General features: G+C 39.8%; 1 protein-coding gene across 1 annotated transcript in view; it reads left to right on the top strand.

Moving 5' to 3' along the window:
* The window catches only part of PARN (poly(A)-specific ribonuclease), a 154,193-nt gene that overhangs the window by 85,736 nt on the left and 42,105 nt on the right, over positions 1-26,352 (top strand). The window lies entirely within an intron of this gene.

Below are 26,352 nucleotides of genomic sequence, written 5' to 3'. Positions count from 1 at the left end.
GATAATAAATTCTGGATTTCAGGGAAACGGACTTGGCCCAGTGGACAGGGCGTCCGTCTACCACATGGGAGGTCTGTGGTTCAAACCCCGGGCCTCCTTGACCCATGTGGAGCTGGCCCATGCGCAGTGCTGATGTGCGCAAGGAGTGCCGTGCCACGCAGGGATGTCCCCCGCGTAGGGGAGCCCCACGCGCAAGGAGTGTGCCCATAAGGAGAGCGGCCCAGCGCGAAAGAAAGTGCAGCCTCCCCAGGAATGGTGCCGCCCGCACTTCCTGTGTGACGCTGACGATAACAGAAGCGGACAAAGAAACAAGACGCAGCAAAATAGACACAGAGAACAGACAACCGGGGGAGGGGGGGAAATTAAATAAATAAATAAATCTTTTTAAATAAATAAATAATAAAAAGATTTTTTTATTAAAAAAAAAATACTGGATTTCAGGGCGGCAGACTTGGCCCAGTGGTTAGGGCGTCTGTCTACCACATGGAAGGTCCACGGTTCATACCCCGGGCCTCCTTGACCCGTGTGCAGCTGGCCCTTGCACGGAGCTGATGTGCGCAAGGAGTGCCCTGCCACACAGGGGTGTCCCACGCGTAGGGGAGCCCCACGTTCGGGGAGTGCGCCCCGTGGGGAGAGCCACCCAGCGCAAGGGAAAGTGCAGCCTGCCTAAGAATGGCGTCATCCACACGGAGACCTGACACAACAAGATGACGCAACAAAAAGAGACACAGATTCCCGTGCCACTGACAACAACAGAAGCGGACAAAGAAACAAGACGAAGCAAGCAGACACAGAGAACAGACAACCGGGGTGGGGCGGGGAGGAGAGAGAAATAAGTACATAAATAAATAAATAAATAAATCTTTTTAAAAAAAAAAAAGACTGGATTTTACAGGACATCCAGCGTGGAACCTATAATGATTAACAGCTGATTCCATTCATAACAGCCTTAGCAATTTTGAGAGGTCAGACCATAGCTCAGGTAAAACTAATATATGTGTGGTAAATAGTTCATTTTTATATTCTATATTTTGCAAGAGTATAATACTGGAATTTTTGTTTTTAATAATAAACTATTTGCTGAAGTTCTAACAGTAATTTTTAAATGCTCTTGGAAGAAAACTATTTATTTTAGTTGTAAGTTTAAAAATAAAGAAACCCAAACCTAAAAACATACAAGACAACGACTTTTATCATTAGTGTCACCTGGAAGGTCATGTTTCATAGAAGCGTATGGATAAACAATGTGTCAGATGCAATGAGGCAGAGTCGAAAGGGCAGATCATTTCGGCTTTCTGTGGCTCGCTCTTTGATTTCTGGGGCCTGGCGCTTGTGTGATCTTGGCCTGTTACTTCTCAGGACTCTGAGCTGAAGATTACTCTTGTGTAAAATGAAGCTGAAATAGTACTTTGTTTGCACATACATCTGTAGCAAGAGTGAGTCATTCTTTGATACCTTCACTTCATGGAGGCACCATTCACAGTGACTTCTTTGGATTAGGCCTTGCAGGATAAGCGAGATGATTATCAGCACACTTAGTACAGGCCTGGCATTTAAGAAGCCCTCAACCAAATGTGGCTCTTACCTACCAGACAGAAAATGTAACTGTTTGTCTTTCTGGGGTTTTTTGTACATGATTAGTGGTTTTTTAACTTACGGCTTCCATAAGCAGAAAAAAATCGCTTATTTTGGATTCTAACAGCTTTTCAAAATTACTTCCGTATAGTTTTTAGATAAATGGATACTTGTATTTTAGATTCATGGATCTCTACTTGAAACTGCTGAAAAGAATATTTCAGGAGGCAGGGGAAAGTTGATTTCAGCTCATTGGTTCAAGTTTATTTCATGTGTGATACGTTGTTAATTAGCTACACTCACTGACTAGTATAGGAATTCTTTGCTGCTTGAACATTTCCCAAGACATTTTTTTCTTTTTTTTTTTTTCAATGAACGGTCAAATAGGATGTGCCTGGGGATTTTCTCAGCACTGGGAGTAGATTTGTGTTGATCTGTTTAGACTCTTACCCTCTTCTTTGTGTGCAACAGCATTCATTTCTGAGCCAATGTTGAGCCATCATTGAAAGTGCAGGGTATAGTCTGTGTCCATAAAACAGGCCAAATTATCTCATCCTTGACCTTTAAAAGATACTGGGACCTTGGACTTATCTCTCTGTGTCAACTCACTGATAAACAGCTTTGTATTTTAGAGTTTGAGCTAGCAGTGAATTGTTAATTTTGTTTTAGTTTATTTTTTAAAACAAGGGAGGGCTAATGCACACTTTAAAGGAAATCCTAGTGTAAATTAGAAATTTTGGAAAAATAAGGGTTTATGATCTGATTTTGTGTATTCTTAGACTCTTTAAAAAGGGATATGATCCAGAAACTGCCTTTATTGATCAGCCCTTTGATTGGGCTACATTCAGAACTTTTGTCATTGGTGAATATTTTTTTCTCTTTGGTTCAGTTTTTTTCAACATTTTCTGCTATTTATATCTATTTTTTTTCTTCTCATGTCTTGTCTTTCTTCCTTCCTGGTTGAGCTTAATAGAGGAGTAAGGTTGGCTGGATGATCACCATAGTCTGCATAGGAAAGTCAGAGGGCCTTGTCTTAGGTGGTGGTAGCTGGATAGTGTACTGATTTCCATTACTGGGTCTGGGGACCCAGGCTTGAAACATAGCCACTGGATGTTTGTGGTCTTTGGAAAAAGGGAATGATAAATTAAATTACTAAGTCCAGCTAAAGGTTTGGGTTTCCTTATTGGTTGTTTTAAGTAAGTAATTGTTTTCTTTCTCATTAAGCCCACATTTTTTTTCCTACTTATAAAATCCTGTATACCTTGTAATTCTATACAGGGACTGAAATATGATTAATTAGATAGCTCTGTCATCTTTAACTTTATTTTTCTAGAATTTATGAAAGTGATAGAAAAGCCCTGGGTAAATTGGATTTTATTTTGTATTGATTAAAAGCGCTACCCTGCCTGGCAGTTTACAGTTTAGGATAATATGTAGTTTTACTTAGTTTTTCTGTAATTTTTGTTGAAAATTGTTGGGTGAAACTCATAACCTCATGCTTTGGAAATGACCCTGAACTTTTTCCTTTTTCTCACAAACTAACACATTCCCCTAACCCTTTGATATTTATTCTCTTCTGGGGAGATTCTCAGGCTGCCAAGATGCTTGAAATGAACTGGCAGAACCACCAGGTAGATTAATTTAGTAATCTAAAATTTGGTGTTCTGGGATTCTTTTCTGAATAGAAACCTTTCTACCAGTTGTTTTTGTCATTGTTTTGTTGGGATTTTTGTTTGTTTGTTTGAGTGAGGATTTAGAAAGCTCCACTGAAAGAAATTGTTAAGAATATGTTAGCATAAATTGAGCCATCAGATTTTTGTTATGCCTTTTTTAAAAAAACCTAGCTAAATTGTGAAATTCATTTCCTTAGGAACCAGAAGTAAAAGGATACTTAACCATGTTTGTCCTTTTCTGCTAAAGAAGTTCAATACCAAGTACTTATTCCTTCAAAAATTAAAAAAAAAAAAAAAAATGTATACAGACATCCCCCAAAGTTTGGGAGATATTTTTGTTCATATTAAGCAGGTTTCTACCTGAAACAGCTTCTGCAGGATTTTTTTCCCCTCCTGCTATAAAAATCCTTGTAATTTGTTTTAATACATTTTGCTCTAATACCAATGTATTACAATTAATATTATAAATTAAAATGTTTTTCAGGTGCTCTTTAGATATTGATAATATTTAGCTAAGTACTAGAGTTTCTTATTTGTGGGTTTGAAATAATAATGATGATAAGTGTTTATCTTAATTTAATATCTCTTGGCAGGGTTTAGGGTTTAAAATTTACATTCCCCAAACATATTTTAATATGTAAAATGACTTGGTAATTAAACTATTTTACCAGTTGTGATAACATTTTTAAACATCTTTGTATAGGCAGGGAAAAAATTACTGGATAATCATGCAGTAAATCACATTTATTAAATAAAGAATTTGGTCCCCCTCATCTCTACCCCCAATTCAGTAACTCTTAAGTGCACTGTTTATTCTTTACCATTGAGCAGGCAGGGCCAGCTTAATGATGCTATTCCCAAGTTGCAGGCTCAAAGACAGTGTGCCTATCAGTGAAGCCCAGATGCCAGATCAGGGGCTGATCAGGCTCTTCCTGCTCTAAGGTCTAACAAACAGGTTCACACATTGTTTATATCTTTTCCTTGGCAGCTTCTCAGACAAGTTGTGTACCATAAGCCAAAAGCATCTTATCTACTACTGTAGCCTTGTAGGTCAGATTCCTTTCTCAATAGAAAGAGATTTCTTTCTTGAGAAGTCAGTCTGCCTGGGTGAAGTCTCCAAAATTAGTTATTTCTCAGAATAGTTTTGCTTAATTATTTCAGAATAATTTTATTTATTTGTATTGTTTGGACATTTTTATCATTTTAAAATTTTAATCATTCTGAATTCTCAGAATGATTTTATTCTCAGAGAAATTTATTTCCAAAAATAATTTTTTAATTCTATCAAACATTGAAAATTGTCAGCTTTAGATGCTGATTTGCATATATTCAAAAGTGATATACAGGTTTCCATTCGGTCTATGATAACTTACCCATAAGCCTATGGTTAAAAATGAAATTAATTGTAGAATTTTGGTTCAGCCTTGACTAGGAATTTTGAGGTTGAGTTATAGCTAAACACCAAATTAATTGAATGAAATACTGAAAATTGTATCTTAACAAGTGAGTGTATTTGGTCTTTTGCTGGCATTGAGTCAATCCTTTTAAGTACAACATTTCAGTATACTAATAATAACAATGTATGCAAACTTGTTCATAACTCATAACTTTCCTCTATAATTTTCAAACACTTTGCCCAGGTCAGTTAAAATAAAAAAGTAAAAATTAAAATTAAAAAAATAGGGTTCTCTCCTAGTTATTGCACAGTGCATCACTGTGGGAATATTTCCTTTTTTCTTTGAGTGCACCTGTGTTCCCTTCTTTCAGATCATCTAATCAAGTCTACAATAACAAAAAATGGCACTATGCTCCAAGTCCAAGAATGTAATTTGTTTTGGTCTTGTTTTAAAAAAAACAAAACAAAACCTGTTTTAAAATAAAATTAATGCATGTTCATCATAGAAAATTTGGGAAATATTAAAAAGTAGAATAAAGAAATCATATATGCACACTTCTGCAATACATATATATATATGAGCACTATACACTTATATATTTATTTTTTGGCTAAATTGTTTGAGAGTCATTGCAGACATCAATACTTACCTGTAAAATTTCAGTGTATTTCTCTTACGAACAAAGTCATCTTTTTTTTAAAAGCAGTTTTATTGAGATATATTCACTTTGTGAGGGTTGTGAATGTATCTTAAAGGCATCTTTGTACATAATCCTAATATATTTATCACACTCAAAAAATGTAACTTGGATATGATATTGATATGCTCTAACATGCAAGCTGTCATCACATTTCCCCAAATGTACCAATAAGGTCTTTTACAGTTTTTTATTTTTATTTTTTCATCCAAGAATTAGTCAAAACCTTGTATTACATTTAGCCATCATATTCTTTAGTCTCCTTTAATATAAAATAGTCCAACTTTTTTTTTTTTTTTTTTTGTCTTTCATAACATTGACATTTTTGGAAAAGTTCAGACCAGTTGTTTTTACAGTGTCCTTCATTTGAGATTTATCTGATTTTCTTCTGATAAGATTCAGATTAAACCATTTTGGCAGGAGTACTCCGTAGGTGAAATGTTCTTCTCAGAGCATCACACCAAGAGGCACGTGATGTCAGTTTGTTCCATTATGGCTGATGTTATATTTGATAATTTAGTAAAATGGTGGCCTCAGATTTCCACACTGTAGAGGTACCTTTCCCCATTTGTAATTAATAAGTACTCTAAGGATAATACTTGGAAATTTAAAGTGTATTGGTCTAATTTTGTGACTTGTATCTTTTCCTTATTGATTTGTAAGTTTATCTTTATTATCATTATTATTCTTTCTAATATTTAGTGAGCAGTTAGTTAACAGATACTAGCAGTGTTCTGAAAACCTCTCAACAACTCTGTGAAATGCCGGTACCATTTTCTTCCCTTCATTTTACAGAAAAAACTGAAGCTTAGAGTGGTTAATCCTGGGTTCTGTATTTTGCAAATATTTGTTCCAGTTTGTTGTATACTTGTTGCTATAGTCTATTTTGCTGCATGAGAGCTTTACATTTTTTGCATAGTAGCAACTGTCCTTTTTTTATATATATATAGTTTCTGGCTTTGATGTCCTATTTAGAAAATCTCTGCCTGCATCCATTTTATTCTAGTACTGTTTTTATTTTTTGCATTAAATATTCAATCCATTAGGAATGAGCTTTGCTATACATCACCTTATTATAGTAAATTGACTTTGCAGATTTAGCATAAAATAAGTATGTCCCAAATATTGAATGGGGCATACTTAATACTGAAAAATTATTTGTTTATCTAAAATTCAACTTTGACTAGATGTCCTATATTTTTATTTGCTGACTATATCAATAAAGGTTTTCCCTGGTCACTTTTTAAAAATTATAACCCCTATCCCAGCACTGCTGCTTTATTTTTCTACCCACATTGTGTATTATACTTCTTCTAGTGTTTGTATGCCACCACTGGAATGTAAGTAAGCTCTGTGAGGTGGATTATTTCTTCTTTTTTTTTTTAACTTTTAAATTGAGGTTAAACATACACATAGAAAGTGTATATCTTATAAGTAAGTATACTGCTCAGTGAATTATATCAAGGTGAACATACCCATATATATAACCATCATTCAGGTGGACAAAGGTGTTTATCTTAATGCCTAAAATAATACCTGACACATAGTAGGAAATTAGCAAGTATTTTTTGAATGAATCAGTGATATAACCTGTGAGATAGGCATTCAAGTCACTTTTTTTCCAAAAAACTAGCCAGATAATTTGTTGATTATTTATTTGGTTTTTATCTCCTTGAAAAATCTAATTAGCGAATATGAATTGCATAATTTATTTAGCCGTTCCTCTACTGGTTGGACATTTAGGAGGTTTATGTTTGTGATTTTAAAAATGTTTACATATATATTTTTTACTTTTGAACATCCTTATACATTAAAAAGTAAGTCCCCATTTCCGATTGTTTTCATACAATGGTTTGCTAAAAGAGGAATTACTAGATCAAAGGATATGAATTTCTTTCTTCTCTTTTAGAAAGAGCATTCCTTGGCTGTGGGTGGACCTGTCTCTGAAGGAGATGTGTAGATATGTTATTGACATGGTGATCCTTTGTTCACAGCTTCTGAGAACCAAGTACAGACTTCTGCTAACAGAGTAGGTGGCCGGTACTTGGTATCAGTCTCCCTTAACATCATTTTCCTTGCAAGATAATGTGACTGAAGTACCTAGGATTGAATTCCACTTCCTTTCCTACTCTAGCTGTCAGACTGGGCAAATCCCTTAACAGAGTTTCCATTTTCTCCTCCAAAAAGTGAGGGTAAGAGAGCCTGCGGCATTGGCTCAAGAATGTTACCTGCAGCTCTAGGGGAGGTGGTCCCTGCTGTTCAGAGCTTGCTTAGTCCCTGGTCCAGCTGATGCAATGGGACCACTTCATCTTGGCCAGGAAATACTCATTGGGTGACTGGGTTTTGCTCTAGAAAGGGCCAGGATGTTAACTTATAGGACCTGATTCCCATCTTCTCACTGTGAAAGGTGCAGCACTAGAATCTCTTTCAGGCAATTATGATAGCAGATTTCCTTTAATTCTGAACGCATGCCTTTTCAGCTCAGGTTATCCTCGTCATTCCTTCCTTATACGTGATGCATCCATTTCTGTCACCTTTGCTCAAAGAAATGGGTATTACATTACCCATTTCTCACTCCCATCAGTTCTTTCCAGGATTGCTTCTTACCACAAAGAACTCATAACAACCCATGGCTGTCATTTGTGAATCTAGAGAACAAATTGACTTATGTAAACTACTCAGCTATCCACTATGTATAAATTCTGTTTACCCCCTTGTTGCCAAGAAGAGAAGGCAGAATCTCTTCTTCCTTCTGATATTCTCAGAAAAAACTCGTCATTCATCCAGCTAATATTTACTAAGTGCTTATGTGGGTGGAGGTTATTCTTAAACTTTCCCTCTAAGTAACCCTAATACCAAAGAACAGATAGGAGGAACCCCCAAGGGGGTGGGGAATGGGAGGAGGATGAGTTGGAACTTCTCTGCAGTCTTGTGTTTTATTTAAACCATTCTTGCAAAATTTTTAAATTCTACTCTATAATACATGCACTTTTATTTTAATATTAAAATGTTTTAAATTACCAAATTAATTATTTACCTTCCCTCCCAGATCTGCCAGTAAAATCCATTCTCTAAAAAGCAAATCCATAGTTATTCAGAAGCTTATAATACACGTAAGCCAGAACTGTTCCGAAGCAGAAAAATCACTTTTAGAAATTCTCTCCTCAAGAAAACTCACTGGGGATATAGTATGACCAAAACACAGTCCCTATCGTCAAAGGACTAGCTCAGGTATATGTGAGCAGAGAATGGGCACAAAGACACTGGGTGCATATTCCAAGTGGAGTTGCATCATACAGTTTAAATTGGTGAATTCAGAATCTGTCTCTTTGGGAATTTCTTTTTTACGTAGAGAGACTGATTTTGTTTGTCACTCCACTCAGTGAACATATGCACCAGAGTGAGGTGGAGAAGAAATGGAGGCAGGTCTGCTTTCCATGTTTGAATATCAGTTCCTACCGTCCTCCTGTGCAGGAGCACTTTATATGTGTGTGTGCTTAATAATATGGCCCTCATGGGCAAGCCGCCTTCTTCCTATGGAAGGCGATAGAAGAAATGGCAGTGTGTTCCCATGCTGGAGGAAAGAATGGCTGTTTCGGACTCACTGAGATGCATGCTGTTCTCCAATTCCTCTAAAAGGAACTTTCCAGGGTTAATTTTGAGTAAAAGCGGCCTTCAGCTCTGGCCTTCTGCTCCTCTCCCTATGTATACACTGTTGGAACTCCCTAGTCCTAGGTGCTTGCCCTAAAGTGAAATAAAAGCACTTCAGAGATGAGAAAACGGTTGTGCGAACAGGTTAAGTGGCTGTTCAATTGCAGAATTGTCTGAGCCCAAAGTGAATACTCATTCCACTAATGGGTGTGCATGTTTGTGAAAATCTCTTAAATCATTCATTCCATAGTTAAACTGAACTGAGCCATAGGGTCTGCCAGTCATCTCTGTCTTGGAAATACTGAATTATGGCTGTACTCTGGCTTGAGTTGGTGAAAGAACATGTTAGTGAATGCTCAGGGATCTGGGCTTATCGGTTCTTGGCAGTGCCGCATAAAGAAATTTAAGGACGTGCTATAGGGTAGGCAAAGGAGTAAAGAGTTTATTAAGAAACAAGAAAAGAGATAGTACACAACCCCAGACACAAGTGTAGGTGTATGCTACAGGGTGAGACACGCGTGTGGGGTCCTGGGTTAGGCCTTTTAAAGACCTTTCCTCCTCCCCTTTTCTAATGTTGGGGAGGGGCCCCAGCTGTTGGCTGTTCTGATTGGTTGCCTTATGATCCCCACTGTTAGCTCTCAGGGGACCAGTGAGGAGACCTTTTCTTTGGGGTTATCCAGGGCTTCCTCCCCAGCCCAGGGTCTCTACGAGGTCTTCCCTGCTTTGTAGCAGCCTTCCCTCGGGCGGTCTCCAGTGGGGTCTCACAGCGGTGTTCTCTGCCCTGACCCAGCTGTGACTCGGGCTTCCCTCTTTCCCTATACTAACCTGCCTCAGACACACCCCCGAGTGGCATGAATTTTATGTCTTGGCTGTGACTTGTGGCTGCATTCAGGTAGCCACTTCCAAATGAATTCCCCCAAGAGTGTTTGTGGGGAAAGATCTCAAGGGGAGGTGACCAGCTGCACTGTCACCTCTCCACATGCTTGGAGAACAAGTGACTCAGCATTCCAGCAGGCTGTCTGTCTGCCTGAGGATTCTCACTGTTTCTGCTTTAATAAAATGGTGGTACGTTGCCTGGCAACCTAAGAGTTGGTGGTGTTTCTACCTCCTTTACCAAAAAGCTCTCTCTCAGTTGCTGGCAGACCACATCAGGGTGTAGAAGGAGATAGACTCGGCCCTGGAAGCTTTCTTTTTTATTTTCCATGGCTCTGCTTGCATTTTAACATTTTGCTACCTCATACTCTTCTGTTCGCATATATCATTTAAAGTGGAAGCGGGGCAATTTAACTCCCAAAGCAAATTTCAAGGAAAATTAATTACTGAAAGTTCATTCTTTTTTATACACTAGCCAAAATGTTTTCATTTGTAATATGGAACTATGGGGCTCTTCCACTGCGTGTGTTACAGGGGGAGAGCCTGTAACAGTGCATCTCCATGCCACCAGTTTAGCATTGACAGGACCGATGCCAGCAACTCAGGTTTGTTCTTTTCCTTCTCAGTAGGTCCTTTACCTGCTACCCACACCTGGATAGGCCAGTGGGCACTGACTGGAAACTCACTGGAAAATGTGGTTTCTGGAGTTTCACTTTACAGCTGGATTCCCTAGAATGTGATATCAGATACTTAAACATTTTTCTTGATTAAAATCACAGTATATTATATAAAGGCATTCATTAAACAAACATAATTGAGAGTTAAGTAACGTACTGCTTGCTTTAAAATGACTGTGGAGGCATTAGATATGGGACTTCGGAGTTGCAGTTTAAAGATGGAGGGCTAAATACTGTACTACATTTACAGTGGCTCTTTAGAGGAGGGGTTCTCACCAAGAGGTCCGTGAGCTTGAATTGAAATTCAGAAAACTATTCCTTAGGGAATGTATTGGTATGGGTACGATATATGTATTAAATAATACACAGTATAGTGTGGATTTAGTGAGGGTTCTGTGGTTTTGACTGGCAAAGGGGTCCGTGGAGCAAAAAGGTTAAGACTGCCTACTTTAGAGGCATTAGATACAGGACCTCAGAGTTATGTTTTAAAGAATGAGAATATTTTTCTAGGGAAAAAATGTAGAGATTACTTTTTAAATCCATGACACTCCATTATCAATCAAAAAGCATTCTGTATTCTGCGATAAAGATACATAACTTTTCTTTTGAAAAGTTGTTTTTCAAAGTCCTAGTTAGTGTTCTGAGTGTTGTATTTTGACATTGTAGGAAACCCTTGGCTGATTGAGTTTTAAGATACAGTATTACAAAATATTCACAAATATTTTGAAGTGTTGGTTCTTATGGTAGCATAAAATTGTAAATGTAATTAATGCCATTGAACTGTACACTTAAAATGGTTAAAATATATAAAATGTTTATTTTATGTTATATATATATTTATTTTACTGTGATAAAATGTAAAAATTTTAAAAAATATATGCAATATCACGTTACTTGTCATTGGGTTCGTTTTTATATAGAAATGTTTTTAAGTGAAAGGCTTGACTCTTATCTGATCAGTTGGTTTTTGCATTGAAAGAACAAATAACAAAAAGATACACATTATTTTTTCCTGAAGATGTAGAAAATGAAACAAATGTTTAGAATAATTTAAAGATATTAGCAACTACTAGCAGGAAAGCCAAAATCCCTTTTTAAAAAAAGTCTTCATTTTTCTGCTGTCAAAGAATTTCACAGATTCTTTACATGTGCAGGAGCTGTGAATAACTTGTTTTACTTCTCTGAATTTCGGGAGAGGCCATCTTCTGGAAGTACTTAACTCACCAAAGGGGGGAATTAAAGTTGGCAGCAGTGGCCTCTGTGACAGGGAAACAGAAACTTATGGAAGAAGAAAATAAAGAAATGGAATAATCTTCCTAAAATCATGAAGTGATTTGGTTATTAAAAGGGAGGAAATTTACAAGTGTTGAATGAATGTGTTAAAAGCCAAAGAAGGGATGGGACTTTCAAATCAAAATAATTCTCACTTGGTTTCGTGCCACCATTTCGTGATGCTTGGTAATCCTTAGGGTTTTGGTGTGTAGTATACAGATGGAATGCACCAGTGAAATAAATTGTCGGGCACCTCATCTCAACAAAGGCAGAGAGTCAGACTGATATGGAAAATAAAACTACCTTCCTCATTCTTTACTTCTCCTTTGGAGAGGGTTCTTTTTATATACTTCTTTTCTGATGTCAAATATTGACAATTATAACATAAATTACATTGACCCAAGGCAGCCTGTAGTACGAAGGAAAGATTTCAATCCTTTTGTTATTAAACTATTCTCTTTCCACAGGCAATCAAAAGCACAGACCCAGTGCCAGCGAGGGGTCTGTGAAAGCAGAGAAGCGACTGGCCTGAGTTGTAAAGGAGGTCATGTTGGTACTTACTAACAATGATTTGGTGGTGACAGATCATGTGGGGTATGCTAGAGATACTGGGGAGCGTGTCCAGACATTTGATGTAGACTTGAGAATGCTCTCATCTGTAGATGCAGTGGGGAAGTGAGTGGCAACAAGGAATAAGGATCTTGTTCAAGGATAAGGCATGGTGGCACCATCATGAGAGTGCTGGGTGGTTCTGAACTGGTCCTGAGGCAAGGGCATGGTTGTGCTGATAGCCCTTTAGGTGGAATTTCTGTGACTCCTTCCTTAATAGGTTGGGAGAGGCAGCATTTGGTGAAGGGGCAATGACTCACCTTGCAGGTGAGGTAGCGTAGTCCTGCCTACCTACCTCTCATTCTCTTCCCCTGTGCCCCTCCTTTCCTCCTGGGTTTCACTTGAATAATGAATAAGCTGAGTAATGAGATATAAGTAAATTCTTTTGTCAAATAAAAGCAACATCAAAACATCCACAGAGAAACATTTAATGAAAGTATAAATATTGCTGCTTCCCTTTTCTGATTGGCTTACAAACAGACTTTAAGCTTTTCAACGATTGAAACTTTAAATCTTAATATATATGCTGCTCTATCAGACTTTTTTTGCTTGTGTGATTGTGGGAAGTGGAAAAAAGAAGGTGCACCTAGGCTCTGTCACAGAGATTGTGGCAGGTTTAATGCTTCATAAACAGCTCAACAAGTTGCCATGGTTAACTAGTCAAAAAATGTCTTGGTATGTGTAGTGTATATTTATATTTGGTGTATATTTGCATCCAGTATCTGAATCCTTGTTGGCTAGAACTAGTCCAGATTAAAGGACCCTTTTAAAATCTCTCACTGTCAATGCAGCCGTTACCTCCATCCAGCAGCTCAGTTACCAGGCAGGCTCTGATTGGTGAATAGGTTGCGTCCTAAAAGTCCTTTTGTTGATTAATCGTTTAGAACACAAAGCACATTGTTGCACAGAAATTCTGTTAAGAATGTGGGTGTCAGTGAGATTGTAGCATGTTTGGAGCTTCAGGTCAGGGCCCATTAGTGGGTTGTGAAATCAATGCTGGTTGACACCAGCATTAAAAAAAAGAAAGACACAGTGGAAAATTTCAGTGTGTGACATATAGGAAAGGTAGGTATTGTTTGGTGATACTGCTGTAATTTAAATCCTATAGCACAGTATATGCTGCAGTTAAAGCTTGAAAGGCACTCCTGGAAGTTGTGTCAGACTTGGGCTGAATATTGGCCATTTTCAACCTCTTAGCTCAGTGACATCTGGCAGTTTAACCTGTCTGAGGCTACATTTTGCCATATTCAAATTGACGATTAGAAATTTAAGAAAGTAGGATTAGAGTTTAGAGATCATATGTTAGGATATTATAGGATACAAGCTAGGATAGTAGGATTAGAGAAAACATACTTGTAGCATCTGGTGCACAGTAACAGCTCTGTAAACTATGATTATTTATTAGAACTCCTATGGGTTTGTATATAAGCAGACTTTAAAGATACAGTTACAAAACTGCGTAAGTAAAACATTTACTATTTGGTCTTCTCTGAAGTGAAATTTATTCAGTGTTGTTGACTCATAGGATCTGCTGTTTGCCAAGATCTAGGAGGTCTTTGATTTTGCTTTAAATTATTCTTGTGTAGTTAAGACATCAATCTTAATTTTCTCCCATAAAGTGTGAAGAATGTTGTAAATTGCTTAGGTCTTTCAGCTGTCTGTCAGGTTCATCAAGACTGTTAAGTATGGAATTTTTTTCCCATGCCCTATTTTAAGTTGTGAGTTTCATCTTAGAAAGAAAAGGCACTCTTTTTTTTTTTTTAAAGTAACACTCCTAAACATTTCTTTTCTAAACGCCATCTGCTTTTACTTGACTCCATCTGAAAATTCTTTCTTACCTTCTCTTTATCACTGCCACCATCTTTTAAGGAGCTTTGTCAGCACTTGTGAAAACCTTTTTTTTTTTTCTGTTTGTTTAGCTTGGTTTTTAGAGCACCTACTTTGTTGACAGCTTTGAGGGATAAATGAAAATTGTTGTTAGAAGCATGGCATCCGGGAGCCCGGGAGCCCGGGAGCCCGGGATTCAGGACCTGGCTCTGCTCCTAGCAGTTGTGGTCCTCGGCAGCCCTCTCAGCCTCTCTTCTTTCACCTGTGAAAACAGTGCCCACCTGCCTTGTAAGGTTGTTTGGTGGAGAAAAAGAGCATGGGGCAGTTGGGTAGTGCTCTGAATGAAAGGCCCCCCCGACGCGGGCCAGGTCCTAAGCAGTAAGTCCTCCATGGCTTTTTCTGCTCTTCCCCTCTTTCCCAGTCTCCAGCCTGGGGGTTCTCAGGAAGACCTACTCCCTCCCCTGAAGTAGCCACCCTCCAGGTGCAATTCCCTCTCCCCGGGTTCACAAAGCTGTCTACACTCACACCTCCCCTTTCTTCTGTGCCTTCTTTCAGATGTGAGTCCCCAGACATGTGCTCTGGGTCTCATCTCCTCTCAGGGCCCCCCTCTGGCTTCTTTCTAACAGTGTGAAACCTGCTGAATCCCTTCCATCTTTTCTAAAAAAGTGCCACTTGTCCCCTTTCTAGTTGATGATTCTATGTTGCTCTTATTCAAAGTTGAGTCTTCTACACTTAACAAGCTTATCTTTTCTCAGGACTTAAATTACCCTCATGTAGTTATTCTCAAAATTGTATCTGCATCCAGAAACTGGGCATCTGCCTTCTCATCTCCACTGGATGTTTCCTAGGTACCTTAAAGCCACCATCTAGCCCACTCTAACCTGTCTTCCCACTCACTATTCCCTGGTCAGTAAACAGCACCACCATGCATTGCTCTGGTGAGGATTCCTGGGGCCCTTTCTTGGTTCTGTCCTTTCTCTGTAAACTCACTGCTTCCAGCCTAACTAGGTACTGCCATTTCTTTCCTTGTTTATCAGCCTAACTAGCTGCTGCCATTTCTTTCCTTACATATTACACTTGCCTCCTACTGACATCCCTGGATCCATTCCCGTTCTTCCGCCCTTTTCTTTTCTTTTTTTTAAAAAAAATATTTATTTATTTCTCTCCCCTTCCCCCTGCCCCGGTTGTCTGTTCTCTGTGTCTATTTGCTGCATCTTCTTTGTCCGCTTCTGTTGTTGTCAGCGGCACGGGAATCTGTGTTTCCTTTTGTTGCGTCATCTTGCTGTGTCAGCTCTCCGTGTGGGCTGCACCATTACTGGGCAGGCTGCACTTTCTTTCGTGCTGGGCGGCTCTCCTTACGGGGCACACTCCTTGCGCATGGGGCTCCCTTACTTGGGGTACACCCCTGCGTGGCAGGGCACTCCTTGAGCGCACCAGCACTGCGCATGGGCCAGCTCCACACGGGTCAAGGAGGTCCAGGGTTTGAACCGCGGACCTCCCATGTGGTAGACAGTCGCCCTAACCACTGGGCCAAGTCCGCTTCCCTCTTCCGCCCTTTTCAAAGTGCTCTTGTAGAAACACACATCTAATCACGGCCTCCCCCTGGCCGTCACTTTTGTGTTACTGCCAGCTCTTCTTCCCTCACTCTAAGTTGCCACCATTGTAGTCTTTCTGTTCCTATGGGAAGGCTGTGCTTCCTTAACTGAAAGGTTAGTCACTCATATTCCTTCTGCCTGGAACAGTTTCCCACCCTTAGTATTTTTCACACTGTCTCATGTCCCATCTCCAAGTCTCAGGAAAGCCTGGACATCTTTCTTCAGGTCTGCTGGCCCTGAGCCCCAGGGCTGTCAGTTCCCCACTGTAAGCTCCCCAGCACTTCTCCCTTGAGAGCCCTTGGACACGTGGCTAGCTGGTGCCCTGTCCTTCTCTCCCCAGTGAACACAAGGACTGTGTCTCTCATTTACCCTCAGAGCCCCAGTTCCCAGATAGTTTGATTGGTCATGAATGGATGGATGGATAGATGAATAAATGAACAAAGGAGAATGAAATCCATTCGTGTCTGTATTCACAGACAAATGGGTGGGCGAAATAAATGAACAAGTGAGAATTAAATATATTTGTAAATCAGCATAGTTCTTAACATAAAATAAATGAGTACTCAATAAAGGGTAGCTTTATTTATTTTTAATTGACTTTGCAGCTGGTAATCATGAAAGAAAAAAAAAAACCATCCACAGGCTGGTAGTTGAAGCAATATTCCTCAGTGACATCATTCATTAATTGCTAAGGCAGTTGGCTTATGCCCTGAGAATTTACAGCTTAAATAGCACAGACTTTTCATTAGCTCATATTTTTGTCTCCTCTCCTTTTCTACTGACCCTACTCAGGTTCAGAAATCTTAATTTCTTACCTAGATTCTTGACTATATCTGATGTCTCCCCACTAATGGTTTCCTTTCCTTTATTCCTCCTCTAGATTGTGGTCTTGTTAAGGGCAAGGATGTCTGCTCCCTTCAGCCACACTCAAGTTCCCAGCACAGTACTTGTTGCCTTTGTTTGTTTGCACTGTTTTGTTTTTAATTGTTATATAATTCAAATACCACAAAGTTCATCTTGCAGTATACAAGTCAGTGGTTTTTAGTGTATTCATAAAGTTGTGCAATCGTCACCTCTATCTAATTCCAGAACATTTTCATCACCTCAGAAAGAATCCCAGTACCCATTAGCAGTCTCTCTCCACTCTCCCCTCTCCTCTTTTATTGCCATTGTTTATTGAATAAATGAATGAGGTGAATGTTTTAAAAGCAGACTCTGGTGTCGTTAAATGAGTTAGTGAAAATTAATAATCTTTGTCTCAGTGTGATTTTTAAATATTGTAGTTAAGGCTTTTTGAAATTATACTTGTTAAGTATGGGTGATATATGTTAGTTTCCATATCTCCCATTTTCCATGTTTTGCATGGGAAGGACTTGGCTAGCTTCCAGTCATGCTCTGGCTGTGGCTAGATCACATCCAGGTTCTAGGTGGTGGCAGTGTTCCATGAGCTACTACATGACCCAGGGTATGTCAGACCACCTGCACTTCTTGTCACACCAAAGTGGGGCAAGTGGTAGCCTGCTGAGTCAGTGTCACTGTAGGACATCCTGCTGAATCAGTGTCACTGTAGGACATCCTCTACTGGTTTTAGACCTGGGTCTTTTTTTTTTTTTCCCGAGGTGCCCATGGCCAGGGATTGAACCCCGGACCTCATATGTGAGAAGCAGCGTTCAACCACTGAGCCACAATGGCTCCCCTGAGTGGTTTGGTTTGGTTGTGTTGTGGTTTTTTTTCCATTTGTTTTGCTTATTGTTTGTTTTTGTTGTTTAGGAGGCATGGGAATGGAACCCAGGACCTCCCATGTAGGAAGCAGGAGGAGCTCAGCCACTTGAGCCATAACTGCTCCCCACCTGGTTCTGTCATCTGAACTCTATGTTTTGCGACTTAACAACAGTTGCCTCATTAATGAAGCACCAGCCTCTCTAAGAGCTTTACATATTTATACCCTGCTTTTCCTAAGAGCCTTGTATGGTTGGTTGATGTGTCCATTTTATGTGTAAAGAAACAGAACCTTAGGGAGGCAGGTGACTTGACTCAGGCAAGTTGTCTTGGGCAGGATTTGAACCTAGGCCAGCGTGGCCTCAGAAGCTGTGGTTTTCCCACTTGGGTTTGTTGCTGCCCTTTGAGTAGACTTTAAGTAATTCGTTTTCATCATATCTACATGCCAACCTTTGACCACTTTATGAAGAGTGTTTTCTTTGCCTCTTCCTTGGTCTTAAGTGAAGAACTGTGAGGTGAAATGAGGTATGGGGACAGTGACCAAAATGAGGCTCTGTCTGTAATCAAGGGAGATAACATGGAGAGAGCACAGAGTTGAAGGCATGACTTGTCATAGGTGACAGACCCAGTATCTCACCCTTGGCTTTTCTGTCACTTCCCAGCTGGGTACAGCGTTTTCTCTCAGCCTTATCAGTAAAACAGTGCTAACAACACGTCCCTTCTCAGGCCACGTGAGAAACCAGTGAGGTAGGAAGTGTGGAAGTTGTTAGTAAGTGTTAGTTGATCTTCCTGTTACGTTCCACACTTTACATCTTTGTAAACATGGATGCCGAGCCTGCTTCCTTTCCCTTAATTCATTTCCTTTACTGAATGCCTCGTGTATGTCAGGCACTGTGATGGAGGCTCTGGGAAAGCAAAGATGAATGAATCAAGTCCCCTCATTGCCTCTTACTCCATTGCTTCCTTCTCTCCTCTTTTTTTTTTTAAGATTTATTTATTTAATTTCCCCCCCTCCCCTGGTTGTCTGTTCTTGGTGTCTGTTTGCTGCGTCTCGTTTCTTTGTCCGCTTCTGTTGTCGTCAGCGGCACGGGAAGTGTGGGCGGTGCCATTCCTGGGCAGGCTGCACTTTCTTTCACGCTGGGCGGCTTTCCTCACTGGTGCACTCCTTGCGCGTGGGGCTCCCCTACGCGGGGGACACCCCTGCGTGGCAGGGCACTCCTTGCGCGCATCAGCACTGCGCATGGCCAGCTCCACACGGGTCAAGGAGGCCCGGGGTTTGAACCGCGGACCTCCCATGTGGTAGACGGACGCCCTAACCACTGGGCCAAAGTCCGTTTCCCCTTTACAGAGCTCGGTCTCTTTCATTACCCAAATTTTTACTTCTCTCAGCTTCAATACTATTTTTTAAGAGTTAATTACCCTGTTGGAGAAGCACCCACATTATGAAAGAATAAGGGCTAGGGACCACAAGCCCTACATCCTAACTGTGTGACTGAGGCAGGGCACTCAGCCTCATTGAGATTAGCTGTCAATAATGATTGCCCATTTCTTTCCCAGCACTGCTGGGAGTCTCAGGTGTGGCGACATGCACAGGTGATCACTGCCCAGGGAACCTCCTTTTTAGAATGAGAGCCAGTGCCAGAGCCAGCTCCTCTCCTTTCCAACCCAGGGTTCCTTGTCCTAGTAGTAGACTGGGCTTCAACACAGAATGGTTAACTGAAAAATTTGTAAATATATATCCTGGTTCTTAAAAAGCTTTGCTTCTTCCTTCCTTTCTGTGCAAGTGCCATTATAGGATCCGATGGTACAAAGATAAATTAAGTTATGGTCCCTGCTCCGAAGGAGCTTCTGGTCCTTTGGAGAGGGAGACAGATAGGTAGGTAAACAGGTAAACGTGGAAGAATGATTGAGAGTTGAGGTGAGGAGCTAGCTAGTGCTAGACTAGTAAGGGCATTGTATGATATACTAGCAAGTTTGGGCTTAATCTCTTGAAGACTTTGGAGGGTTGTGCTGGAGAGAATGGATCAAAACAGCAGAAGAAGGGACTAGAGAAGCTAAGAGAGAAGGCTGTCATTTTCTGAGATGGTCTCCCCAGAGCTGTCACCTCTTTGGGCATTTTGGAAAGGTCTGTATTTCAGCATGTTTGTGTTAGATCAGATTCCTGCATAGCACTTCATGTATGCCTAGTCCTTTGGATGGGTTGAGGAGAAATACATCCAAGATCATTCCTTTGACCACAGGACAGTATTCATAGTCACCATTAGGGTTGAGGATTTTTACTTTGTTTACCCCTTTCTTTAAAGATTTTGAAGTTTCCCCTCCCATAGAATCCAAGAAAAGACCCTCTGTTCTCTATCTGGTAAAATTAGACAGGTGGTCAATCTACTAAAACCCAGACCTGATCAAAATGATATGGAATACGAAAGTACTTTTCTATCCAAAATATTCATATTTAAATAAACAAATACAAAACAGTATTTGGTGTCAGTCTGCCGTTGGGTGAAAACCTGGAATGATAGCATGGTGGTACACTGCCTAGACCGGTTGCTGTGGGGGGAGGAAGCCAAAGCCATCAAAAGGGATCAGAGCAAGGCACAGCAGAGGATCCAGGTACACATTGGTATATGGGGAGTAGGGCTTGGATCTGCACAGCAGTGGAAAGAGGCCACACTGAGCATATGTCCCTTATGGTGGTGGGTTAACATACTGGTTTATCATCTGGTGACTCCTGTTGTTTACACAAAACTGCAACCTGGAGAGATGGACAAATCCTCGAACTCTCTTGCAGATAAATGTCATGCCATTACGTGAATGACAAGATCTGGGGCAGCCCATTGCGTGTGCATTCATGAAAAGAACATAGGCGTTGCTTTGGATCCCAACCCAAATACCTGTATCTGTGGGACCTTGGCTGGTAACTTCTGCTGACCCTCAGTTTCCTTATCTAATAAAGTTAGGATAATGTTTACAAGGCACAAAGTAAGTACCCAGCAAATACTTGCCATTCTTATAACCATTTGGTTAATAAGAATTACATAATTCCCTTGGAAATTGAAAACTTGATGTTAGCCTAGGAAAGCCATCATGAAAATTGCTGGAGTAATGGGATGTAACTGCTTTAGCAGCTTCACAGTGCTCTCTCCACCCTCCACAGTTGCTGCAGTTAAGCTGATTTCTGAGAAGCAGGCTGCAGAAATATTCTTCACTTCATAAGGACTTCATAAGACTTGGAGGTATCTGGTATTTCAGCAGCAGTGCTCATTTGCACCACATGTACTCTTCAGGGGCCTCTATCTGCATATTGCTGAGGACATTGAAACAGTATCTTTGAACTAGTCTTAAACAGACCTCCTAGCTAAGACAGTCCGTACTGGAAGTGGCCATTTGTAGTTAGACAAGATAAACAGTAGAAGGCCTGGATATTTTATTTAAAACAAACACCTCTGAAACCATCATAAAACCAAAGAGCTACCATACTCCTAATAAATAATCTCTCTGTTGTTCTTCCCCTGTCCCATCCCCTTGATTCTCTACCAGCGATAACTATTCATCTGAAATTTGTGCTCATCATTTTTTTACTTTTTATGTTTTAAAACATGCACACACACACATAAAACATATATCAATATAGATATGTATGTATGTATATATAGTTTTCATTATTTTTGAAACTAATGAAAAGAATATCATACTACATATAGTCTCTTGGGACTTGCGTTTTCACTCACCATTAGATTACTAAGGCTCATCCATTTTATTGTATGTAATTTATTCATGTTCACTTTTTTTTAAAAGAATTGTTTTATTATTTTTTTTTTTTATTTCTCTCCCTCTCCTCCCCCCGTTGTCTGCTCTCTTGTGTCCATTCGCTGTGTGTTGTTCTTCTGTGACCGCTTCTGTCCTTATCAGCGGCACCGAGAATCTGTGTTTCCTTTTGTTGCATCATCTTGCTGCGTCAGCTCTCCGTGTGTGCGGTGCCATTCCTGGGCAGGCTGCACTTTTCTTTTGCGCTGGGCGGCTCTCCTTACTGGACGCACTCCTTGAGCATGGGGTTCCCCTACGCGGGGGGACACCCCTGCGTGGCAGGGCACTCCTTGCGCGCATCAGCACTGCGCATGGGCCAGCTCCACACGGGTCAAGGAGGCCCGGGGTTTGAACCGCGGACCTCCCATGTGGTAGGCGGACGTCCTAACCACTGGGCCAAGTCCACTTCCCCATGTTCACTCTTAGGCAATATTTTATTGTGTGAATATACTGTCATTTATCCATTTACCTGTTGATGGAAATTTGGATTGCTTTTTCTTTTTCTTTTCCTATTCTAAACAGGTCTTTTTTTCTTTCTTTTTTTTTTTTCTTTTTTTAACATTCTTGTATTTATCTCCAATACACATATATTTAGGTATGTTAATATATACCTAGGAGTAGAATTGCTAGTCATAGAGTGTATTAGCTAAAGGGGTGCTGATACAAAATACCAGAAATTGGTTAGTTTTTATGAAGGGTATTTATTTGGGGTAGGAGCTTACAGATACTAGGCCATAAAGCCTAAGTTACTTCCCTCACCAAAGTCTGTTTTCACATGTTGGTGTAAGATGGCTGTGGCCTCTGCAAGGGTTCAGGCTACCAGGGTTCCTCTTGGCTCAGCTCCTCTGTTTTCTCCACAAGGTCAGCTGTGGACTCTCAGGCAAACAGCTCTGTCTGTCTCCCTGGGGCTCCAGCTACAGCATCAAACTCCAACATCAAAACTCCCACATTAAAAGCCCCTAACTCTAGCCTTTGCCATGCCTTTTATCTGTGAGTCCCCACCCACCAATGGATGGGGACTCATTGCCCCACTGTCACAAGAGTTTTACATAATTACTTAATCCAGTAAACCTATGAATCCAATATAATTTAATATGCCCAGAGGAGAAGATCAGTTTACAAGCATAATCCAGTATTTCTTTTTGGAATTCATCAATAATATCAAACTGCTACATAGGGTGTGAGAATGATCAACTTAAAACGGGAATACCCAATTGTTTTCCAAAATGGTTGTTCCAGGGGAGATTCTGTTGCTTCACATCTTCTTAGTAGTTGGTATTGTCAGTCTTTTAAATTTTTGCCCACAAAATAGGTATTAAATGATATTTGAATTGTAGTCATTATTTGCCTTTGCCCGAGGTTGAGTGTCTCTTTGTTTCCCAGCCTTATGTTTCCTCTGCTGCAGCATGACTGTGTATGCTCATGTCCTTTGCCCATTTTTCTGTTGGGCTGTTTTTATATTAATTTTAGGTGTTTTATTTTATATATTCTGCACCTTCGTCAGTTGTATGTCTTACAAATATCTTCTCCTAATTTGTAGATTGTTTCCCCTCTCTTTAAAATATCCTCTGATGGACGAAAGTGTTAATCTTAGTATAACCAACTGTATTGATCTTTTCTTTTATGCTTAATCCTTTCTGTGTCTTAATAATTCTTCCCTACTTCACACTTCTGTTTTCTTTTCAGTTTTTCAACATTTACTTTTAACATGTAAATTCTTCCTGTGTCTGGAGTTGATTTTTTGGCATGGTATAAGTACAGCTATAATTTCATTTTTTCCCTGTGGATAAATAATTTTTCCAACTTGTCCTTTTCTGCCATATTCTGTCACGCTGTGTCTGTCAAAAATCTAAAGTTTCACAAAGGCATACATTTTCTGTTTCTAGGCTTTCTCTTCTATTGCATTGGCCAGTTTATCTCTATACCATTACTACATTGTCTTAATTAGTATAGCTTTATACTAGGCATTTTTAGCCAACAAGGCAAGACCCCCCATTTCCTTATTCTTCTTCAGAAATGTCTAGGCTGTTTTTGGCCCTTTGCCTTTCCATTTAAATTTTAGAATCAACCTTTCAAATTCTACAAAATAATTGCGCTATAACTATTTAAATAAACAGCAGAATTACCCTCTTTGTTGTATAGTTCTATGTTCTACAAATACTTAAAATCACGTAACCGCTGCCACCACCACAATCAAGAAAACAGGCTCCATCAGCCCCCAAAATTCCCCTATCCCCTTTTTAATTGGCATCCTCCCCTTCGTCCCAGCCTCCAGCAGCCAGTGCTTTATTTTTTGTCCATTTGAGATTTTTAAATTTTATTTTAATTTTTCCAATGTCTTATTAAAATGGATTATTATATTTTTACTGGAGTTGCATTAAATCTATAAATAACTTGGGGAGACTTCCTGTCCATAAACATAATCTGCCTCCATTAATTTAGTTGAAGCTTGACTTGACAGTAAAGTTCCTAATTTAAAACAAGTCTACACATTTTAAATAATTATTTAAAACTCTTAGAAAAGGAAGCATTACATAAAATAATTGTCTGCCTAAATAAACACATAAATATGCAAATACATGGCAGACATGTAACCATATTACATTGTTTAAAAAAAGAATTATGTCTTAGTTCCAAACCAGTTTTGTCTCTCCCAAGACCTTAGGCAAGCTTCTCTCACTCAGACTCTTTATCTGTATGATGACTAGAACATATCATCCTTGTGGGGTGTTATGAGGATTAAATACTATAATGTGTTTAAAGTGTCAAGAGACAAGCAGTCTGGCCCAGTGAGGCCATGAGTGGATGATGCTATTAGGTGAGAGCAGCTGCCCTCACGCAGCTACAGGGAGACAGAGAGGACGCTCAATGTGTTTGCTTCCCTAGGGGACTTTGAGTGGCACAACCAGAAGATGGCCTTGAATCATTTCCCTGACAAATTTGGAAAAGGGTAATGTTACCAAGCAGCCTGCTACACGCTGCTTCTGACAGGCAAGCTGGAATCACTGGAGGACACAGCTGACAGGCAATTCATTTTGCTGATTCATCCATTAGAGTGGTGGCTTTGAGCCAGAGCTTGGCTTCTAGATTAAAGGCGAGAGCTGCAAAGCTGCTGGGACTTGAAGGAATGCTGGTAAATTATTGCCATGTGAAGGCCAGTAGTGAAAAGTGGATGGTTATTTGTTTCCCCTTTTAAGTGATCCTAATTCCACATGTGCTGAGATAAATTCCCTCACCATGGGTAGGGAAGTGTCTGTAACATTTGTCCATGGCACTGAGAGGTAAATTACTAGAAACAATCACATACTGCTAAATAGATTATCTTGGCTCCTTTGTGAACCTCTCATCTTTGCTTTCATGGGGAATTGACCCAAACTAAACAGAATTAAGCCGGATTATTGCTTATGTCACCATCCCTTTGGGCATGCTTGCAAAATAAACCTGCCTCATTAAAAAAATTTAAAAAAATAAAATAAAAAACAAGAAAAAAATCCATGAAACACTCATTTACTCACAGTCAGTTAAGTATAGATAGTAGAATCTGTGGATTCTCATCATAATATCACATTGATAGATCACACCATTTTAGTTGATAGTCTCAAATTTGCAGGGATATTAGTGTTACATAAACCAAATACTTATCACAGTCCCTAGGACAAAGACACTCAGTAATTGTGGTATGAAAGAATGATGTATGATGTTTGTTAGATATATAAATTGTTAGGTGGCTGGATAAATGAATGAAGAAAACAGAAATGTGACACACTGAAAGCAGGAAAAGTGATTGTCCTGAGGAATGAGATTTTCAAGAAAGTGTTCTATTTCTGTGGTTCTCTGATATGAGAGTTGGTCAATAGCACATCTCCAGAACTGGCTGCTTTCACTTTTTATCTCCTTGCCAGTGAATCAGAGCACACTGAGCTCAGATTTCAGTAACTTAACACTACTTCTTTATGAGCCTTTGTGTAATATGAAAGTTCTCCAATATTTTGAAGGGTGTTTTTCAATTTTTTCCCTCTGTTTTACTTTAGTGACTATTTGAAAAGCACAGCAAACTTATTAAAATTGTGTTTTTTAAATATGTGAATTTTCTTCCTTGTTTATTTTGTTTTTAGTGTGACTATTTGACATGACATTCTGTAAACCAGTGTCATGCTGAGAAGTTTTAGGGAAGTCTGGTCCTCTTGATGCAAAGATTTAAAAGCATCAGGTGTCAGATACGTGAAGCAGCTGCCTCTCATACAGTCTTTTCCTCTGCCTCCAAAGTACATGAGCTACCAAACTCCCTTGTCCAGCTTTCATGTGTTCTTAGACTCCAAGCTCATCAGCATTGTTGCATTCTGGTGTGCATTCTTTTTTTTTTTTTTTTCCTATCTGATTGCATCATCATCTTTCTGCTGTGTTGCTTTGCTGCATGGGGGCCTGTGCCTCTCTGTGGCTCAGGGGCCTGTGTCTGACATGCATTCTTACACATAATATTCATTGACACCTACTTTGTACCAATAACTGCACTAGGTGCTAGTGTACAGAATCTGTCTTTGTCGTCACAGTGCTTTTCCAGGTACCCAGGTACTAAAACCTAAAGTACCCCTGGCCAGGTAACCCTAAACCTGGCCAGGCTTTTCCTGTCTCACTGCCAGCATGGGTGACAACTGTTAGTAGGGATAGTGGGCTAGGAGAGTATCCTTCCATTGCTCCCAACTCCCACATTACCAGCATGTTCCATCCATCAGCCTCAGAGGAGGAGGCAGCATGGGATTAGGCCACATCTGACCTGGCCGTAGTCTAAAGTATTAATACCAAGGAAATAAGTCCCAGCTTTCAAGTACCCTTGCCAGCCAGAAGTAAGTTGCAGAGAATTAGCTGTCTTGAATCAAAGTAGTGTTTAAAAGTGGAAGAACAGGCATCCCTCAATTATTATGGAGCTATGTTGAATTTACAGAGTCCAAAGTGAGGTGAAGAGTGACGTTCAGGTCAGAGTAA

This window comes from Dasypus novemcinctus, chromosome 23 (genome assembly GCF_030445035.2).
Source record: "Dasypus novemcinctus isolate mDasNov1 chromosome 23, mDasNov1.1.hap2, whole genome shotgun sequence".
NCBI lineage: Eukaryota > Metazoa > Chordata > Mammalia > Cingulata > Dasypodidae > Dasypus > Dasypus novemcinctus.
The sequence above is the reverse complement of the archived record's forward strand: the minus strand, read 5'-3'. Positions and strand labels throughout refer to the sequence as shown.